The sequence below is a fragment of the Martes martes genome, assembly GCF_963455335.1.
Source record: "Martes martes genome assembly, chromosome: 8".
NCBI lineage: Eukaryota > Metazoa > Chordata > Mammalia > Carnivora > Mustelidae > Martes > Martes martes.
Window position 1 is genome coordinate 100302859 of NC_137895.1, and position 14028 is coordinate 100316886.

At 35.4% G+C, this 14028-nt stretch overlaps 1 pseudogene across 1 annotated transcript; it reads right to left on the reverse strand.

Annotated features, from left to right (window-relative positions):
• Positions 1-1461: 1461 nt before the first annotated feature.
• Positions 1462-2363, reverse strand: LOC308347965 (vesicle-trafficking protein SEC22a-like; annotated as a pseudogene). Its single transcript has 2 exons — positions 1830-2363; positions 1462-1647 (listed from the first exon to the last, which is right to left on the reverse strand). The product of its transcript is annotated as a vesicle-trafficking protein SEC22a-like (transcript).
• Positions 2364-14028: the final 11665 nt, after the last annotated feature.

Here is a 14028-nt window from a genome sequence, read left to right on the forward strand (position 1 = left end):
CTGCTTGAACAACCTTATAATGTTATCAAAAAGCAAATAAGTTTTCTAAGATACTAGGTGCCAAACTCCTCAAAGCCACAAAATAGAATGAGCTGCCAGGAGAAGTTACCTCCCGGTTCTCTTAGTATACGTCAGTGTTTCCATAGGGCAGGACCCACACCACTGGTGGCACACAAGGGGAGTTTGGGTGGTATACAACACAGAAGTAAATAATATAGAGTCAAAGGGAAAATGTCATTCCCTTTACAATTTTATCCTTCTGATAATTCCGCAGATAGAGCCCCATTTTTTTGTTGGGCAAGATCTCTCTCACTGCAACAAAGAGCAGGCTTCTTGGGTTCAGATGCTGGGGGGGCATTAGTATCTAGTTAGAATTTAATAACATTTTTTGTTTTACTTTGTAGTTACTCATGGTAAATTGATGCTGGTTTTCTTCTTGGAGTAGAGATTAGTTTGTTTTTAAACTATTTTAAGATTTAAAAAGTAAATACTAAGAAATAATAGTATATTTAATACTCAAATGATTGAAGTCTGGGGAACAATGGCTATAATCTAACAAATCACATGTCTAAAAAGTGATTTTGAGGGGTGCCTGGGAGGCTCAGTGGGTTAAAGCCTCTGCCTTAAGCTCAGGTCATGATCACAGGGTCCTGAGATCGAGCCCCGCATTGGGCTCTCTGCTCCGTGGGGAGCCAGCTTCCTCCTCTCTCTCTCTACCTGCCTCTCCACTTACTTGTGATTTCTGTCAAATAAATAAATAAAATCTTTTTAAAAAGGTGATTTCGAAAGAAACTACAAACATGGTCTAGAAAGGAAACACATTATTTTGTTCTCAATACTTGTGATGTTCTAGAGATAAACTCAAAAAAGCCGTCTCCTAGATCAAGTGATTTCCAGAGTTAAGAATCAAGCAAAAATATAACAGGAAAAAGAACCAATTCTACACCATCCTGGACTTCATAAACTCATGGTACTATAAGAGTGTAAGTAATCTGATATTTAGCAAGTTATTTTAAACATAAACTCCATGGCATCTTTTTGTCTGGGCTATACTTATGCCTCACAAAGGCGAACCCAGGCTGTAGAGTCCCCACTTGATTCTCAGAACATGTACCACACAAGTTTTTTGATTGAACTCTTTAGAAGGATTCAGGACTGCTGGCCAAGTCTCCAAAGGGCTTCTGACTGTTCTTCCATGGTCATGGCCCAGGAGAGAGATATCTCCTCCTCCTCTGAATAATAATCTCATGACTAATGTGAGGAGCTTTCCTAGCAGGAACTGCCACGCTCCCAGGCATGATACGCTGATTTAAAACAAAAAGGATAGTTGGAGAGAAAGAAAGCAGAGCTTCTCGATTGTGGTGAATGGTTTCTTCATCACAGTGGCAGTTAGGGTATACTCCCTCCTTTTTCCCCAGGTGCCAGGGCAGTATGTCTGAAGGATGGGGTCAGACATCGTAATTAGGAGCCTTGCTCTGGGCTTGCCTTAGTCAGATCTGCAGTGTGGAACAAACGCTCCCACAGTCACGTGAAAGAAAAGCTGCCACAGGTTGAGCAATTCTAGAGATGTTGCACAGACAGATTAAACCAAAAGTCAAAAAAAGATTTGACATTTGGCCAGCCAGGGTAATAGGCAAATAAGTAACACTGGGAAAGACAGGCTGCTGTTCCAAGGAAAAAATGCAACGATGTAATTAAAATCTTCACCATCACTCTGCAAAAGACTTTTCTATGGCATGAAAACCTCAAATTAAATTCAGAGCTGCATATAAGACTAAGGATAAATGCCACAATCTCTGACAGAGCCACTGGTTCCAGTCGCAGGTGAGCAGATGAAATCTTACCAGCACCTTTAGAGTCAATAGAAAATGCAGATGAGACTCCATGGGCCCACCCCAGTTCACACACGGAATTTGATAAGGGGGCCTCAGCTTGATTTCCATCTGCATGTCCAATAGATTTATCTCTGTTGAAAGAGAACCGGGATGATTATATTGCTGCTTGGTCCTCTGAATGAAGTTATCAAGCTCAATGAAACAGTATGGTCTGACAGCAGGGTTTGTCTTCATCATGTTGTAAGTAGTAGTGAACTCCTTCTGAAGCTCATCCAGGAAAGAGAAGACCAGAGCATTTGGATAATTTTCAGGGCACAACATCATGTAACTCACTCCCAGAGAGCTAATAAAATGAATGTTATAATGTCCAGTTTTCAGGGTACATCTATCAGGACGCTGAGCAAGTTTCTCTGAAAGTGTTTTACAATGTCTTCTGCACTCCTGCATGCCTGTGCCTTGTTCATAGTCAGTGGAAGCAGAAAGTGGCAGCCCATCACGAATGATTGATGCAGGTAAAATTATACACATTTCAACCAGCAGAGGAGACCTGTCCAGCCGCGACCCACCACTCCAAGAGACGTGAACCGCAGTCTATTTGTACCTGTTTAAATTGTTTTCATCAAAGTTTTATGGTTCTGGGTGTACATGTCTTTCACCAACTTTGTTAAGTTTATTCCTAAGCATTTTGTTCTTTTTGATGTTAATGTAAATTGGATTTTTAAATTTCTTTTCAGACAGTTCATTGTCAGTTAATAAAAAACTCTACTGGATTTTTTGTGTTGATTTGAAGTGGTGAGAATTGTTATCCTTGTTTTACTCCAGATCTTAATAGCTTTTAGCTTTCCACCATTGACTATGATGTTAGATATAGGTTTTTTCTATATGGCCTTTATTGTTTTAGGTAAGTACTTTTTGTATCTAGTTTGCTGGGAGTTTTGATCACAAAAGGGTGTTAAATCTTGTCAAAAGCATTTTTGGCATCTGGCAGGATGATCGTGTGATATTTATCCTTTATTCTGTTATTATGGTGTAACACATTGCCTGATCTGCTTATATTGAACCATCCTTCCATCCTATGGATAAATTCTACAAGGTCATGATCCTTTCAATGTGCTGTTGAATTTGTTTGCTAGTATTTTGTTGAGGGCTTTTACATATGTTCATTATAAATATTGCCCTGTGGTCTTCTTTTGTTATAGTGTCTTTGTCTGTATTGGGGTGATGCTGGCCTTATAAAATGAGTTTGTAAATTTAAATGGTTTATGACATAGTTGTATTAATTCTTTAAATATGTGGTCAAATTCACCTGTGGAGTTTTTGCTTTTTGTCCTTGGCTTTTGTTGTTATTGGGAGGTGTTTTTTTTTGTTTTTATTTTTGTTTTTTTTTTTTTTAAGATTTATTTATTTATTTGACAGAGAGAGATCACAAGTAAGCAGAGAGGCAGGCAAAGAGAGAGGGGGAGGGAAGCAGGCTTCCTGCTGAGCAGAGAGCCCAATATGGGACTCGATCCCAGGACCCTGAGATCATGACCTGAGCCGAAGGCAGCGGCTTAACCCACTGAGCCACCCAGGCGCCCCTATTGGGAGGTTTTTGATTACTGAGTCAATCTTTGTATTTGTTATCAGTCTTTCAAATTGTCTATTTCTTCTTAACTCAGTCTTGGTAGGTTGCACATTTCTGACTTTGTTCTTCTTCACTATGTGCTGACCATTCTGGATCTTTTGGTTTTTCATATACACTATAGAATCAGTTAGTTAATATCCACAAGTTACTTGCTGGGATGATATTTGAGACTGCATTGAATTTATAGATCAATTTTTGAAGAATCAATATCTTAACAATATTGAGTTTACCTATCCATGAACGTGAAATATTTCTCCATTTATTTAGATATTTTAAAATTTTTGTTCCATGTTTTTCTTTTTTTCAGTTTTGGAAGTTCTTACTGACATATTTTCAAGCTCAATGATTATTTCCTTGGCCATATCTGGTATTGATGAACCCGCCAAAGGCATTTTTCATTTCTGTTACAGTGTTTTTGATTTCTAACAGTCCCTTCTGAGTTTTTCTTAGAATTTCCATCTTGTGTCTTACATTATTTTTTTTGTCTTATATTACACATCCATTCTTGATGTTGTCCACTTTTTCATTACAGCCTTTGCATCTCTTTCCTAGTTATTTTAATTCTCAGCCTAATGCTTCTGAAATTTCAGCCATAGCTAACTCTGGCTTAAGGACTGGCTTTGTCTCTCAGACTGGACTTTTTGCTTTTTAATTTGACTTGTAATTTTTGTTGTTGAAAGCTTGACAAGATGTATTGCATAAAGGGAACTGAAGTAGATAGACCTTTAGGGTGAAGCTTTAAGTTTATCTGGCTAGGTGTTATGCCATGTTTACTGTTTGCTGCAGTGTTGGAGGCTAAGATTTTCCCTAGTGTCCTTCTTTATCATTGTCTTCCCTGTTGCCTTTGGATTTTCTTAGAAACTTCTAAACTAGGGTGTGAGACTTGCAGTTGTTTGTTTTTTTAAAGATATATTTCTTCGTTTCTAGTGAAATAGTGGTAGGGAGAGGCAAAGGGAAAGGGGGAGTCTTAAGAAGACTCTGCGCTGAGCATGTAGCCTGATGTGGGGCTCCATCTCATGACCCTGAGATCATGACCTGAGCTGAAACTGAAAGTTGGACTCTTAACTGTTTTTGCCATCTGGGCTTCTGAGGGTTGCAATTATTTTAGCTGTAATCCCCAATTATTCTACAGGAGCCCTATTGATGTGCTGGTGACGTGTGGGAAGAAGGGGAGCATTCTGCAGTCCTATGACTAGGTCTTAGCGTTTTAGTGAGCTTGAGACAAAGGGAGCTAGAGTTGAATATTTCTTTTTACTTAGTTCACTTGGGGTTTTTTTTCCTTTTTCTTTTTTTTAATTTGACACAGAGAGAGAGATCACAAGCAGACAGGGCAGCAGGCGGTTGGGGGAAAGCAGGCTCCCTGCTGAGCAGAGAGTCCCATGCAGGGCTCGATCCCGGGACCCTATGATCATGACCTGAGCCGAATGCAGAGGCTTAACCCACTGAGACACCTAGGCACCCCACCCACCTGGTCTTTAATAAAATTCTAGTAGATTAGGCTTGAGTTAAAATAGTTTTCCTCAAAGAGCAGGCTTTGTGAACAACAATAGAGAGTTCTGTGCATATTTCAAAATGGTTACTTTTCCCTTCCCCTTGTCATGACCACAAGACAATTTTTCTTTGATCTTTAAATTAAGATTCCTACAAGAGTCCTTAAGTTTAAGTTCAATAAAGCTCCTTTAAAACGTGATTCTCAGATTTTTTTTAACTCTCAAACTAGTTCATACTGAGCTTTGAGCATTTCATCGATAACAGTTTAAAGTGTTTCTGCTAAAATTGGCTTCAACTGTTGGCTTTTGATTCTGGACTTCTGCTTCTGGTAAGCTGTGATTCTCTGTAACTGTCTGTCAGACTCTCTAGTTTGGGGGACAGAAATCTGCCCTGTGGCTTCAATTATCTGATGACTTTTAAGAAGAGTTGTTGATTTGCTGATTTTTTTTTCTTATTGTAAGGACAAGAGTGATATCTTCTAAGCTTCTTATATATCAGACCATAAACTGGGATGTGCCCTACACAATGTACTTTTAAAAAAATATATGAAACTTCAATGTGCAGTTTACATGTTATAGGTTCATAAATTCACAATTACATTTTACCTGTTTGACAGACTCTTTTATAATACATGTTAAGCATTTTGTGCCTATTCATTCTCTCAAGAAATATTTGTTTGCTATCTTCCATTGCTAGATACCGCACATACAGTGATGGGGAAATGGAATGATGTGGTCTTTATCTTCATGATACCCTACTGTCTCACTTTATTTAATTAATAAGGACATTTAATTTTCACACATAATAGGAACTCTAGAAATGGACAAATCCAGAATTATGAAATGGTTCAGTAGCATGAGGACATTTAATTTGAATTCCTGCTATTTCCTTGATCTTGCCCTCATGTTTGCAAGATGATTACTTCTCCAAGGCTCATATCTTATTTAAAGAGAATTCTCAAGGAAGGAACAGGGAAAATGGGGAGAGGGGGAATAATCCCTTTAAATAATCTATTTTCTTTCACACACAGAATCAAGTGGTTTAATTGCAATAAATATCCAGCTGAGGCTTGAGAGTCATTATTTCAGTATAATCAGTGAGTGTATTTCCTTATAATTTCATGAAACCTACATGTCTTAACAATAGTATCAAATGTTCCAGTTTCTACACATTTAAATGCAAAAAAGGAATCTGTTTTAAAATGTTCAAATAAGTGTACAAACAAAGCTATAGCCAAAGATGGTGGAAACAAGATGAAATGTACTTAGTGGGGAACAAAATAATGAAATACCTCAAACTCTTTGATTGACACCTGAAAATCCAAATTTGACATAGGAGTAAGAGAATATGATGTCATTAAGTTAAGTAGAAGTAAAGTTAAACCAAGTGATATACATTGTCCATCCAAATGCTAAATTAAAAAACATGTATGTCAAAATACTGTGGTATATAGATACAGTGGAATATTATTCAGTCACAAAAAGGAAGTTGTGATATGGATGAGCCTTGAAATCATCATGCTAAGTGAAATAGGCCAAAAATAAATGAACAATATTGTATGATTTCACTTATATGAGGTACCTAGACTAGGCAAATTCACAGAGATAGAAAGCAGAATGGAAGTTACAAATGACTCGGGCAGCAGGGTGATGGGAGCCGTGGCTCAAATAGGGCAGAGTTTCTGTTTGGAATGATGAAAAGTTTTTTGAAATAGAGATGATGGTTACATAACACTGTGAGACACTTAACTGAATTGTGCACTGAACTGTACCCTTAAAAAGTCATTAAAATGGGACACCTCATGTTATTATATTTTGCCACAATAAAAAAGAAAAAAGTTGAAGAATCTAGGAAAAATATTAAAGGGGTTATTAGAAGCAATAAAACCAACTAAACATGGGAATTAAGTCTGAAGCATTGCTTTAACTAGGGTTATGAAACTATGTGAATGTAATAAATAATCCTTGAAATATAAATGGAAAACCTAAAGAAAAATTAGCGATCATAACAGCAATAACAATATAATCCTAAAATTTTTATTTTAGACACCAAATATGCAACAAGGTAAAGAAGAAAGCAAGGAAGCAAAATATTCAAATTTTTTAAATGGTTGGACTATTTTTTTCGTAATCCATGTTACAAAAGTGAGTTTTAAGCCCTTCCCCTAGAGAAGTAACATTTTTCTTTTTTTTATTATTTTACCATAGAGCCTTAAACCCAATGTGTACAGTGGGCGTAAGACAAAATTGGGATGAGAATCAGTGGCCTGAAATGCTCATATTCAGCTCAGTCTCTCCCAACTCACTCTGTGGCACACAACAAAAGCTACACTTTTTTTTTTTTTTCAGAAAAGACTTTATTTACTTATTTGTCAGAGAGAGAAAGAGAGCACAAGCAGGGGGAGAGACAGGCAGGGGGAGAAGCAGGCTCCTCACCAAACAAGGAGCCCTATGTGGCACTTGATCTCAGGACCCTAGGATCATGACCTGAGCCGAAGACAGATGCTTAACCAACTAAGCCATTCAGGTGTCCCAAACCAAAGCTACACTTTGTTGTTCATCTAATTTGTCTCAGTCAGTGTGGTAAGCACTTTACAATAATTGCCTCATTTAACCTTAACAGCATTTCTACAAGGCAGAAATAATATGGAGGGGCATCAGTATGGGATAAGGCCAACTCACTGTCATCTCTCTCATTGAGACATGGATATGGAACAGTTTAAGGCTAGAGAGAGAGGAGGAAGGAAACAAGTTACCCTTTCTGGTAAATCAAGTTTTTGTAGGTCTAGAAGAGTAAAGAGGTAAGCAAGCTGAATAAACTAATTCAAGATGTGTTATGAACTAACAGGAATCTGATCTATTTGAAAGAAAGAGATTGTGGGAAGTACATAAGAGGAAAGGATGCATCAAATGAGAACATAAAAGAATAAAAAGACCCTAGGAGAATAACAAGGAAATCCTACAGAGGAGAAAGGTAAGAAGCAACAGGGATTTGCTAAATAAAGATGTGTGAATTTCATTGATAGGAATCAAGAGAGATAAAGGTACACACACGCGCGCGCACATGCACACACACAGAGACACACACAAAGTATTTAGACTACAATCCCAGTAAAATCTTACCTAACAGAAAGACTAAGCATGTGCTTAGGGTACCATCAAATTAATGCAATTGGGGGAAATTTTTCTAAATATAGAACAAATCATTGAAGTCGTAATTGTTGGGGAATAATCTAGCATCTTGTCGGGCTTCCTTACTCTAGTTTGAAATTTCATTTTGAAGTATGTATATGAAATAGCACCACAATGTCTTCAGAACTTAGAACAGCCTGAAGGTCTTACTCTTGGCCCTATGTCCTGCACAACTCTTGCTACAATCCCTTTTCTGCCCACCATGTCTGGGTAAGGACCAGTAATGTTCAAGTCAGGTCAGTTGAATAGTGTTCCACAACATAGTCTTAAGAGTGAACACTGACATAGAAAATTAACAATCCTTTAACCCAAAGTCATAGCTTTCCAAATCATATGAGCCTTTGTGAACACATTGTAACCCTCATTTTGATTGCTGTAATTCAGAATTGCCCACTTTTACTTCCTTTCCCTCTTTAGGAAGAGGTCATAGTCCTCACATTGACTACATTTCCTCATTCCTTCCAAATTTACTTCCTCTTCAGGCTTACTTTCTCCTTCCCTTGCTAACCCTAGAGACAGTAGCCAGGGAAGGAGGACTGTGGAAGGAAGAAGAGCATGGCAAGAGGTGAAAAATTCAACCACAAATTCTCCTAAGTAATAAACTCAGCATTTCCTCTCACGCTTAGTTTCGCTGATTCCAGAAGGACTTACCCAGTAGTCCTGCTGACACACATATTCTTCTGTCTCCCCTTGCTTTCCTCCTGTTCTGCTTTCCCATATCTTTCTTAATTAGTCACTTTTGTTTCTTTCTGAAATAATTTTGGGCATTGTGTGTGAGTATACATTTCTTAACGCATTAAATAACTAAAACATTCTGCTATCATTGCACATGACAGATGAGTTGATTGAATAGAGTTACTGGGTCATAAACATTTTAACAGTATATTATTCTATGTCCATTGTCACCTGTTGCAGAAAATAAGTCTGGGGTCAGTGTTGTTCTGTTCCTTTAGCGTATAGGTTACCTATCTTTCCCCTCGTAGTTAAAACATGTTGCTGAAATAGTATGTGTGATTCTCTTTTTATTATTTATTTCCTAAAATACAGTGATCCATTTTAATCTACATATTTCATTATCTTTCTCTCTTTAGAAACATTTTGTTACTCCAATTACGTATTTGATACATATTTTCTTTTATCTCATCTATTGTGGTTGATACTTAGAAAAGACCTCTATTTCCTAGGTTGTATTTCTACTCTCCATCCTCTATACACCATTTTTGTCCTTCTCCTCAGTCATCTACTAGAGTTTCTCAGATTTAGCTTCCTCTTATAAATTTATTTTTCTATGCTGTCAATTACATTATTTACTTCCTGCCATATAGATTTTAACTACAATGTAACATTTTTAATGTTCTACAAGCCTCGCTAATCTCACCAAGCGTCATTTCATCTCTTCCTATTATAATTTGATGCCATCATGCTCTCTTCCGTGTTCGTTTGTTCATAGCTCATAAAGGCCACAACATGTGGAAACCTACTGAGGATGACAAAATATCTAACTTCTCAGGATGCTGTTCCTTCATGTTGATACTCCTTGTCTTACCCAATAATGCTTCATAACATAAGGCTGATTTTTTTTTGTTCATTCAATATGAAAGACATAAATACATGTCACTCTTGTTTACTTCTGCATATCTGTATGTTAATTCATATCCTGTGACTTTATTTTTTAGTTCATTTTTTAGTTCTACTAGCTTTTTGGTGATTGAGGGTGTTCTATATAGTATGTTCTATATAGTATGTATAGTAGTATGTCATCTGCAAATAGTAACATAAAAGTTTTACTTCTTCCTTTCCAATATGAATGCCTCCTGAGCTTTGGATCTTGACAAACATTTATATAAATAAAATCCTTTGGCCATTATCTACTTTTTTAAAAAAAAAAAGGTTTTATTTATTTATTTGATGGAGAAAGAGAGATCACAAGTAGGCAGAGAGGCAGGCAGAGAGAGAGGGGGAATCAGGCTCCATGCTGAGCAGAGAGCCCAATGCAGGACTCAATCCCAGGACCCTGAGATCATGACCTGAGCTGAAGGCAGAGGCTTAACCCACTGAGCCACCCAGGTACCCCCAGTATCTACATTTTTTAAAATTTCTTTTTTTTTAATGCATAAAGAATATTTATTTGTTTATTTAACATACTTTTTTATTTTATTTTATTATGTTATGTTAGTCATCATACAATACATCATTAGTTTTTGATATAGTGTTCCATGATTCATTATTTGTGCATAACAGCCAGTGCTCCATGTGATGCATGCTCCCAATTTTCAGTTTATTTCACCTCCCATCACCAGGACAAAAACGGAAACATTAAGAGAAAAAAAGAGGAGACTGATTATGTCACCCTTACACAAATCCATAGCTAAAATTTTCCAATCACTAATGGTTATAATTTAAAATTTTTGTACCTAGAATGATTTTGACCATCTCCAAATAATTCCTAATTCATCATTGTTAACTATGTGCCAGGTCAAATCCATTAGAGGCCCTTTGCTCCAATCTTGAAGGCTTCCAAACTGTTCCTTTTAAAGTGTAAAATAGTTTAAGAAAATTTACTTTTTCAATAACAGAATTGAAACATCCTATTACTGCATTTATTGATGTGAACTTTTTTCGCTACTGTAACAAACCCAAGTGACTTGTTAACCAGAGGTTGACAAATATTGTGCTATGCCAAATTTCCCAAAGTTAATATTTCACAAAATGTTAGAAATTAAAAAGGACCTTATATAAGATTAAGTACAGTAGTTTTCAGACTTGAGTACCTGTATCTTTGGTGATATTTCCAAAGGTTGTGCTGACAAAGATAACATAAAGGGAATCATTGTCTAGATCCAATTTCATATGTAACTGGCTAAAATTTCCCTTTTCCAAACTCCCCTATCATAATTGTTTTTCTCTGTAAAAGAAAGATATATATCTTTTTTTCTCTTTATTGATAAGCACTTGCCTGGGGTGTTATAAACCCCAGTATGTCAATTAACACAAAATGACATACTGATATATGTTTAGAAAGAAAATTACTCTACTTATAGATGACAAATACATTTGAAAGTTAGAATATTTCCATTTCTTTGCTTTCAATAAAATTGTTTTAGAAGATTTTATTCATTTATTTGACAGAAAGAGACACAGCAAGAAAGGGAACACAAGCAGAAGGAATGGGAAAGGAAGAAGCAGGCTTCCCACCAAGCAGGAAGCCCAATGTGGGGTTCAATCCCAGGACCCTGGGATCATGACCTGAGCCAAAGGCAGACGCTTAATGACCAAGCCATCCAGGTGCCCCAATTTCAATAAAATTGAAGAGATATTAATAAGAGAGGTTAGCTGAGTCATCATTAATAATAACTGATGCTAGTTCCTTGTATAATTTTGGGTACATAACTCGAAAATTCAACAAATCAGATAGCATTACGTTAACAAAACTTTCTCCATTCCTATTTCCATATTTATCTGAACAAGATTTCTCGGTACTTCAATCTATAAAAAATTATGAAAGAATTTATGCTGAATCCTGTAGAGTGCAGTAAATTATAACATTAATTATGAATATATGCTATAATTTTTTAAAGTCTAATTCTGTTCATTAAGAGAAGATTTTTAATAAAATTGTATTTTTTGTTTAATAATTATACACCAAACATTCAATGTAATTACATTGTTTTGGTTATTTCTATACTAATAAAAATTATAATGAAAACTAAATTCACAAGAATTTTTGTCATCTAGATAAAAAATTAAGATAAAATAGCAAGTGGAAGTTTATAAAAATTACAGACTTTTCTCCTCTAGGCTAGAATCAACAATTTACCTAAAGTGCCCAGGTTCTTTTTGTGGAGGATGGTATTTAGAGACCAAGATCTCAACCTCAGTGAGCTTATTGCTTCTAGGATGTCACTGCTTTTAAGCTGTCTAAGGACTCAGAGCTACTTATATGCACACAAACACACATACACAGACATGCTCCCCTATACCCATGTCTTTTTTTTCTCTTAAAAACTATGAATTTATACTGATCTTTCCATTTCCTTTTTTATGAAATTTTTATTGTGTTATGTTAGTCACCATACAGTACATCATTAGTTTTTGATGTAGTGTTCCAAGACTCATTGTTTACATATAACACACAGTGCTCCATACAATACAGGATCTCTCCAATTCTAATCCAACAGCCCAGGATTCATTCTAACTTTTCTCATTCCACAGTTATAATTCTCTACCCTTATAGTGGAAAATCTGTCTCCCAGTACATTTGCTTGATTCCAGAATACACAGAAGCTTTAACCAAAAGATCAGTGTTGACCCATCAATAGGGGAAAATTGACATTCCTCATCCAAGATATAATGCACTGAGGAGAGTTTTTAAATGTCTAACTTTGATTCTTCCAAATTCATTGTTATTAGAATTTTTATTAGTGCACAAACAAGACAAAATAATCATAATAAAATCCTGGTAAATAATTATTAAACACAAACAGTACAATTTTATTGAAAAGAGCTTCTCCATTAAATGGACTGGACTTTAAAAATTATAGCATGTATTCATAATTGGGTGTTAATTATTAAATATCAGAAAAACCTGAACTGTGAGGTCTTTTCTAAAATAACTGTCATGCACTTTTCAAAACTGTTAATAAATTCAAAGACAAAGAAATCTTGCTGGACTATTTCAGATTAAAGAAGACCAAAAAGACATGGTAATTATATAAAATAATACTGGATAGTAGACCAGGTGGTAGTCAGGGGTGTGATGAGGAAAAGAGAATATTTACATATTCTCAAAGTATTTTTCTATAAATTACTTAAGAACAAAAGGAAAAATTATAAATTTATACAGTGGAGAAACCTGTAGACATTACTTAACCAGATGACCAAAGCAACACATGATCTGGGCTTTTCTTGTGCTGTAGAAGATATTACTAAGGAAGTTAGCAAAATATGATTAAGGTTTGTATATTAAATATGAGTATTGTTCTTATGTTAATGTCTTGGCACTGTAAATTTCTCCCGATTTTCATAATTGTACTGTGGTTATGGAAGAGAATGTCATTATTTTTAGAAAATGCAAAGAAACAGGAAATACTTGTCTGTTTTAAGGAACTATTTAGGAGAAAATGAACATAATGTCTTAATTCTCAGGTGGTTGAGAAAATAAAATCTGTGTGAGAGAGTATATATAATTGAAAACATGTAAATGTACATTAATTCTCCAATCTTCTGATAAGGCCAATGTTACTCTTTTTTCAATTGGTTTTACTGACTGACTGTAGTTGTGCCTCCTTATTCTTGAATAATCTTACATCTATAAAGCATTGTCTAAGATTACCAGTTTAATTTTTATTTATTTTATTTATTTATTATTTTATTTTATATTTATTTATTTTGTTATATATTATTTATTATACATTATTATTTATAATATTTTTATTATTTTATTTGTTTATTTATTTATTATTTATTTATTTTAAATAGAGTCAGAGCTTGAACACATTTTTCAAGTAATTTGTATGTAGGAGCTGCCTAGATTTTTATGATTTTTGCTATTCTTTTAAAATTCTTATGAGCAACTCACTTTCTCCAAATACTCCATCATTATAGAAACAATTCTTCATTCAATTCACATTCTATCCATTAATGAAATAGTTATTTAGCTACATTGAGGACAATTCCTATAAGGGTGCAGGGCCTAAAATATCTCAACAAATAATGGTTCTTTAGTAAATACTTTTGAAAGGAGGTCCCATAGGATATAATTGATGTCACTAATTTCAAAATTAAATTGATGATGTCTAAAAAGTGGTTTAAGATGCAGTGCTACATGGCTTTTCCTGTCACTCCCAACCAAATGTTAGTATCAATAAATAGCTTTAGTTGTTCAATG